Below are 7903 nucleotides of genomic sequence, written 5' to 3'. Positions count from 1 at the left end.
GAAAAAAAACACCAAAAAAAAAAACAACCCACAGGATATGTTGAGCAAGGGGAGGCAGGGGATGCATACTCATTCATGGACAGAAATGCTAATGAAAATTTGCCTCTGAAATAAGGGAAAAAGCTATTTGTTCCTTCTTCTGGTTTCCATTTCTTAAAACTGATACTTCTGTTATCTCAGTAAGCAGACAGCATTATCTAAAAGAGTCTGCCTGGGCAGGAAGAAGGGTAACATAGTTAGCATGCTGGGACTCACGAGATCTGGGTTCAGTTCCCACCTCTACCACAAACTTCCTGTGTGTTCTTGGCAAAGCCATGTAGGGTTTGAGACAAGCACTAAAGTGAATCAAAAGATTCCTCATGGCTTCAAAGGGCTCTGCATCAGTTCCTTAATCTTTCTGTGCCTTAGCTCTTAGCTATTGTTTCTTCATTGCTTTCTTTTTCTTTCTTGTCTTTTCTAATATTATGGTCTTTTAGGCAGAAACTCATGTAGTTCAGGACTTAAAGGCATTTTTGTAAAGCATGCATCACATAACAGCAATAATTTTTATTTCCTAAAAACATTTAGTTCTACAAAGGGCATTGGTCTTTGTCCCCCCCATAGACCGTCTCCGCTTAAATGTAAGCTATTAACATTCTTACCCATTGTCACCACAACTCTCTCACTTTCCAATTTCATACTGTAAAAGAAAGTGTCAGAGTGAAACAAACCAACTTATTTTATGTTTGTAAAGTCCCAACACAGTGGAACTCTGGTCTCTCACTTGGCATGAAGTGCCCCACAAATTCACTGCTTATATTTAAGAACTTCAGGAATGCTTAATCAGAACTGTGGTCCATTTAGTCCAATAAACTGGTCTCCAACCAGCACCATCTGGCACTTGCTGTCTCGAAAGGAAAGACAAAAAAAACCCAAAAGAAAAACCCAGACACTACAGTGAGCAGTGATAGATCCACTTGTCCATAGACAAAATGTTTGTGCAATCCATTTGTTACAGGGCTTGTATTTCAAATGGAAATCATTAACCAAATACTACTTGGAACACTTTTTAAAAATAAAAACTAGATTTAAGGTTCTACCCCGAATCCTTTTGCTCTCCTGTATGATCTCTAAGTGCATTTTTTCCCTTTTTTTCTTTTAAAAAAGCAACAACGATGTTCTTTCTCCCCCACACCACCGCCCTCACTGCTAGAGAATGGAACACCAGCCGGTTCATACCTCATTCCTACAAGCTGCTCTGTGTAAGCAGACCCTTACTTCCTTACAGAGCACCATTGAAATCAATGTTGCTCTGGGCAAATACCAGGGCATGGCAGCACAGAACAGTTTGCAGGATCACAGTCTAACTGACAATATGGAAGAAACCGGAGAACTGCCTTTACATTTAAGGTGCTGACAGAGGCGCAAAGTAAACACATTAGAAAAAACACACTTTTAATTTCTCTGATCTTTCAGTTATCTCAAGCGTTACTCAAAAATAATGGGGAAAAATTCAGACAGAAGTGGAATTAAACTACTTCACAATTTATGGACGTCTTCATTTCTAATGCTTATTTGCCCTTCTTTCCCACTCTCCCAGAATTGTTATCACTACATTAAAGACGACATGCACACAAAAAGGCACAAGTGAGTACAGTTTTTCACTTTATGATGTATAGAAGCCTGAAAGGACTTCCCCCCGCCCCATTAAAAAAGTCTTATATTCCCTATTGGGAAACTGTCCTGTGTGCTTTAACACATGAACTATGTGCTGAATCTTTAGCAGAGACTTACTTTCTTCAAAAAGTTATGCAAGTTAAATAAGTGTGAAAAACCAAATAAGTTTATAAGCTCTTCCCCATACCTTTCACTTGCTTGATTTTTTTCATATGCTACCATTTCAGTAACTCTGCCATGTTTCTAAGAAGACACGTTTGGAATTTCAGATGGTAAAAAACCAGGGCAAGAAATATCTTGTTTAAAGAAAACAAAACTAAGCAACTACTGAGTCTTTTTAACATACCACAAAGGACAAACTCTTATGTATTTTAAACTCTTGCAGGTTCCTTTACAAGAGTACAGTGCCTTCCCTCTATAAATTGTGTGTATTTTAAACCTCTGAGTAGTTTCATGGTTTCATAAGCCTCAACAACTTTTGTGGGGGAGCAACTTTTGTTTTACTGAGACAATTCCTTTTCTTCAGAACAGTAGGTCATAGGGGTGCCCCCCCACCCAAGAAGAAATATGCAATCACTGCTTACGTAACATCTAGATTTGTTTAAAACCTAAGACTTCAAACAAAAGTGAAATAGGAAGGGCAAACGCCAATTAAACAATGAAGTGAAAAATAGGAGCAGGAACAAAAGTAGTGTGGTAATTTAGGGCCTTTGAAGTCCAGGATGAAATCCCTTCTCATATCATACCTCTATCCCAGGGAAGGTCTTAGAAAAGATTGTCAAAGAGGCCATTCTTAACAGACTGGCCAAGGGCAACATCCTGAGGGATAGCCAGCACGGGTTTGTTGCAGGTAGGTCTTGCTTGACCAATCTTATTTCCTTTTATGACCAGGTGACTTATCACCTGGACAAGGGAGCAGATATTGATATTGTATATCTTGACTTTAAAAAAAGCCTTCAGTCTGGTATCTCATGATCACCTCTTGGCAAAACTGGCCAACGGCAGCCTTGGCTTCACCACGATCCGCTGGCTGGGGAATTGGCTCCATGGTTAGACCCAGAGGGTGGGGGTTGACGGAAGTCAATTGTTGTGGTGCCCTGTGACCAGTGGGGTCCCTCAAGGCTCTGTCCTTGGACCTATATTATTCAACATCCCCATTAATGATGTGGACACTGGAGTCAGAAGTGGACTAGCCAAGTTTGCCAATGACACCAAACTTTGGGGTATAGCATCCACACTTGATGACAGGAGGGTGATCCAGGCTGACCTTGACTGGCTCAGGAAATGGGTGGACAAGAACCTGATGGTGTTTAACACCAAAAAATGCAAGGTTCTCCACCTTGGGAAGAAAAACCCACACCATGCTTATAGGCTCGGCAGTGCTACATTAGCTAGCACTATGGATGAAAGGGACTTGGGGGTCATGATTGACCACAAGATGAACATGAGCCTTCAATGTGATGCTGCTGCTAGTAAAGCAAGCAAAATGCTGGCTTGCATCCATAGATGCTTCTCAAGCAAATCCCAGGATGTCATTCTCCCATTGTACTCGGCCTTGGTGAGGCCGCAGCTGGAGTACTGTGTCCAGTTTTGGACTCCACAATTGAAAAAGGATATGGAGAAGCTTGAGAGAGTCCAGAAAAGAGCCACACGCATGATCAGAGTTCAGGAAAACAGACCTCATGACGAGAGGCCGAGAGCTATGGGATTCTTCAGCACGGAAAAGCACAAGCTGCCTATAAATTTATCACGGGTGCTCAGCAGGATCTGGGGGAACATTTATTCACCAGAGCACCCCAAAGGGTGACAAGGTCAAACAGTCATAAGCTCCTCCAAGACTTTTCAAGCTGGACATAAGGAAGAACTTCTTTACTGTCTGAGCCCCCAAAGTCTGGAATAGCCTACTACTGGAGATGGTTCACACACCTACTTTGAATGCTTTCAAGAGAAATTTGGATGTTTATCTTGCTGGGACTCTGCTGACTTCCTGCCCCTGGGGCAGGGGGCTGGACTCGATCTTCCGAGGTTCCTTCCAGCCCTAATGTCTATGAAATCAGGATGAGGCCTAATATTATAGCTAATCAGTACTTTTGCCTCTCTTTCTGAAGTGAAGGCCCAAAAGCAAGAATGAAAAGGCAACACAAGCACAGACATCCCATTTTATCTTACCCATCCTCTCCCATGGTCTTTATTTTGCCTGCCTTCTTTTTCTATTCAACTCCTATGGGCCTAATAAGAACCTGAGCTCAAGAAATACTCAAAGAGAAAACAAGACAACCCATTCAAGGGCCAGGTGAAGAGTTTTAATGGAACAGGATCTGAATACTAAACAACTGCCTCAAGGAAATGAAATGTCAAAAAGAACCCGTCCAGAATGCAGAATATAAAATAGTAAAGTATTAAGTTAATGCAAGATGGAAGCAACATGAAACAAGTGAGGACATACAACTAAATAGCAGCAGAAATGCATACAACAGACTAGGTAAGATGGTCCTTATGCTGATTTATGACAGTGATACCCACACTCATCTTGATAAAAATCAAAATATGCTTAGGATTCCATTGCTTGTAGGTTCAAACACCAACTGTTCTCCTGTCCACTGGAAAAAACAAAAAACAAGTTCTCTGGATTCAGTTGTTTGAAGCATGCAATATGCAATACATACCTTCCTGAGTACCTGTCTGCAAAAAAACAGCGGCAGAGCCTTTAGAACCGTCTGAGAAAGTAACGACTGAAAACCTACTTGGAGCTGGAACTAATGTTTGCAGGAGGAATAATGCTTTAGGAACTTCTGCCAGTAAGGTCTAACAATATGCCTGGTAAAGACTTAAAGCCTCCTTCTGGTTTTCCTTATACCAAAACCTGTTTGGCAACTTTTTGCCAAATCCGTAGTGAGGTATGAACTATACTGGTCTGCTGGGATACTTCCAACCAACCGATTTATTTTCATCTGTGCTTCCTGAAACCATCCTGGCAAACCAACAAAATAATTACCATCTCTTTCTACAACAGATTGACAGCATTGTTCTTTTTGTTGAGCAAATCCAGAAGTTGCTATAGAGTTGCTGCTTCTTAAAGGAGAGAAACTCGCCTCACAATCTTTCGCAATAAAAACTCCTGTGTGCGTGTCAACATGTCTCATTAAATAAGTACTTTCAAATATTTGAATCAGGTGGACTTTTATATTTAAAAAAAAAAAATCAACATTTCTTTTTGGGGGGGGAGGAGGGTTGTTTTTAAAGTTATGATCGCTCTACTATTCAGAGGCAATGAGTCATTCCCAATTAAGGGAGAAAAATTACAGTGGGATCCTTGTATTGTAGGCTCTTTGTATTGAAAGCTTCTGATGATGGAATTTTTATGAGTTTTCAGAGACAACCCCCTCCCCTCCCCCCCCACAACTGAGCACCTTTTATGAAACCTGACTCGTGTTTTGGGTCAGACAATTCCAAACCAGGCTTTCACTGTTCTGCTTGTATTCAAGGAAAGGAAAACAACATTATTTGACAAATGACTCCATAGTCTACAATGTAATACAGATGCAGAAAGTTCAGCCAAAACTAAATTATAGTAGGTTTTTCTCTGCAGATCCCAACATTTACAATCCTTATTCTCCTGCAAGGAGCGAGGACATTCCTTAGACTCTGCATTCATTGACTGTATCAGGGCAGTCACTAGGAATTCTGGGATACTGTTTGTAAACATTATAACCACGTGCATGCAGCCACGTGGTGAACCATCATCCAAACCTAAAACATTTACGCACTTGGTAAGCCTGGGTGTTATTGCAATCATGCCAAAGCCATTTCTGGCATTATTTTACTTGTGGCATCACATGACAGAATATTTGGAGAACAGAACTCCAATTGTTTATGCATTATCAGAAAATAGATCATTCTAACCTTAACGAATGAGATATAAAATAATGGTTTTAAATGAAAAACTTGTGCTTAAATATGAACTATATACTCTAGATTCTCCCTCTAGTAAAACAAGTGGTCAGACACCTACATTGGTTTGTATAATCTGTGCAAGGTAGTAGTGGGCAAATAAGGAGGTAGACACATTTCACGTTACACTTGTAGATATCATCATCCTAATTAGAAAAAACTAAGGTTGTTCACCCACGTGTTGTAAGCTTTCTTGTGGTGCTTTTTAAGGTCCACTTTGTAAGCTTATCTAACTACTCACTTCTTCATCTCGTCATGTAGAAAAAGAGTGCAAAATGATTTTTCTTTGTACTGCAGGCTTTCTGTGAATTCAGCCTCCCTTTTCACCATTCACATACAACTTGGTTTACTCTTTTAAGTTAGGCGACTCTTACTTCGGTACTGGATGATTTCCTCAGAGCCAGGGTGCTAAGAATGCTTTTAATAGTAAAATCCAGACATTTTTCAATAACTTAAGGAGTATGGGAAGTATTCTCGTGCATTTCATCATGGATATGTACTTATCTCTTCAAGAGTTCCTATGAAGCAATGCACCTTTCATGTAACACTTCTTTTGGTAAAGATATATAGAGGTATTCTCTTAAAGGAAGCACTGAAATATAGATGTGAAATCTCAGAAGTGCTGATTTTTCATTACCTGATAAACTTAAGTGTATGACAGGTCTATTACATGGCTCATACCACTTGAAATAAAAACTTTTAAGAAAAAGAATTAAGACCCAACATCAGGCCCACTCACTCTTCCAATTCCTTACTATACTGAGACTATTTTAATGGGATCATAGGAAAGTAGGGCTAGATGGGACCTCACAAGATCATCTAGTTCAGCCCCCTTGCTCTAGGCAGAATCATCCATGACTAAAGCATCTCAGCCAAGTGTCTGTCTAACCTGCTTCTGAAAGTTTCCCAGGGTGGAGATTCTACAATTTCTCTAGGCAGCCTGTTCCAATGCCTGACAACGCTCACAGTGAGAAAGTTCCTCCTAATCTCCAGCCTAAGTTTCCCCTGCTGCAGGTTGAGTCTGTCACTCCTAGTTCTGTTTCCTGTAGCCACAGAGAAATGCCCATTTCCATCCTCTCTTTAGTAACCCTTCAGGCATTTGAAGACTTACCTAATTTCCCCTTAGTCTTCTCTTCTCCAGGCTATATAACCCTAGTTATTTTATCTTAGGCCAGAGGAAAGGTACTATGATACCCAAAAGCTTGCCTAGATCTATACCAACCATATAATCAGTCCAATAAAATACATCACCCACAAGACTTCTCGCCTTTAGCATCTCTCTTAAATCATCATGGCAACTATATCACTTCAACACTACCACAATTTGCTTTGGTGCTTCTACTCCTGAAGGTTTGGAAACATCACTTGAAATGTTAATTAACATTAATTTCTTTCACTGTCTTTCACCTTGCCCGCCCCTACATATCAGGATACATACTTTCACAATTTTACAACAAACAGCCCTTTTCTATATATCATCAACTAGGAGTAGTCCAATTTATATCACAGGTTCAGTTTCATTACTTAACCTCAGATGTCTGTATGTATTAAGCTGTCCTAGGGACTACAGTAATTAACAAAAGGCATTCAAGGGTGTCTGGGAGCCCAAATGTAGCAGAAATTACTCTCTCGCTCGCTCTCATTTTTCAGTGGGCCACCAAGGGAACCATTACTTACAGTGATACTTTCCATTTCTTCTACTGTTTTGTCTGGAACATACTACGTAAGTTACAAATGCAGTCAATGATAATCTGAGAGATGCACCAAACCAAACCATGATATAGCTGGTCCCATTGTCCCCAAACCCACTGTGTAAAAACAGATATCTTTCAAAATGGAATTAAGTGGGTAGGTGGATGTTTACTGCGACACACAGCATAGGATCAGAGAAACACTAGAAATATGATTGATTCGCATAATTTCTTTTTTGGCTTCCAGCCATGATGCAGTCATATGCTTTCACTCTGGTTCAGACTACAGTCTTTTTTTTTTTCTCTCTGAATCACAGTACATCCCACTCCATTTCAGAACCAGCACATAGCTTTCCTAAGTGATGTCACAACACTCACTGGTGGCAGAATGCCTTAACAGCAATCAGAGAGTTGGACTAAGTAAATACTGTATATTATTTGATGACATCATGTGTGGTTGTGTTCTCTAGCACAGTTTCCAAGATAACCACTGACTCTATCTGAAACTTGGCAATTTTATTCTAACACTTTAAGACTTCAGTTGTAAAGCTGGCTTGCAAGAAGTTTCAGTACTGCTACCTCACTTAGCAGTCAAATGGCAAGGG

The sequence above is a fragment of the Gavialis gangeticus genome, unplaced genomic scaffold (genome assembly GCF_001723915.1).
Source record: "Gavialis gangeticus isolate Ggan-Ray unplaced genomic scaffold, GavGan_comp1, whole genome shotgun sequence".
Taxonomy (NCBI): Eukaryota; Metazoa; Chordata; order Crocodylia; family Gavialidae; genus Gavialis; species Gavialis gangeticus.
The sequence above is the reverse complement of the archived record's forward strand: the minus strand, read 5'-3'. Positions refer to the sequence as shown.